The 273-nt window shown below is 74.7% G+C and overlaps 1 protein-coding gene across 1 annotated transcript in view; it reads left to right on the top strand.

Moving 5' to 3' along the window:
- The window catches only part of ANKLE1 (ankyrin repeat and LEM domain containing 1), a 3793-nt gene that overhangs the window by 126 nt on the left and 3394 nt on the right, over nt 1-273 (top strand). The gene's annotated exons all lie outside the window — the stretch shown is intronic.

The raw sequence follows: 273 nt of genomic DNA, 5'->3' as shown, positions 1-273 counted from the left end.
CCGCCCAGGCTCTCCCCGAGCACCGCTCGAGGTCGCGGACCTGAGTGGGCACTGAAGCTCGAATCCCAAAGTGTGCCAGGCAGGTGCGGCGCGGGGCGGCCTGGCTGGGTACCCTCCGGGGCACCCGGGTGCTGAGACCAGAGCCCGGGGCGGGGCGGGGCGGCGCGTGCGCACAAGGTCACCGCGGGAAGTTTGAAACTGTCAGGCTGGGCCGCGGGCTGGGGACAGCGCGGGCATGGGCGCCGCGGCGGAGCTGGCTTGGCGGCTACGGGC

The sequence above is a fragment of the Myotis davidii genome, unplaced genomic scaffold, assembly GCF_000327345.1.
Source record: "Myotis davidii unplaced genomic scaffold, ASM32734v1 scaffold1203, whole genome shotgun sequence".
Taxonomy (NCBI): domain Eukaryota; kingdom Metazoa; phylum Chordata; class Mammalia; order Chiroptera; family Vespertilionidae; genus Myotis; species Myotis davidii.
This window is presented reverse-complemented; position numbering and strand designations above follow the sequence as displayed.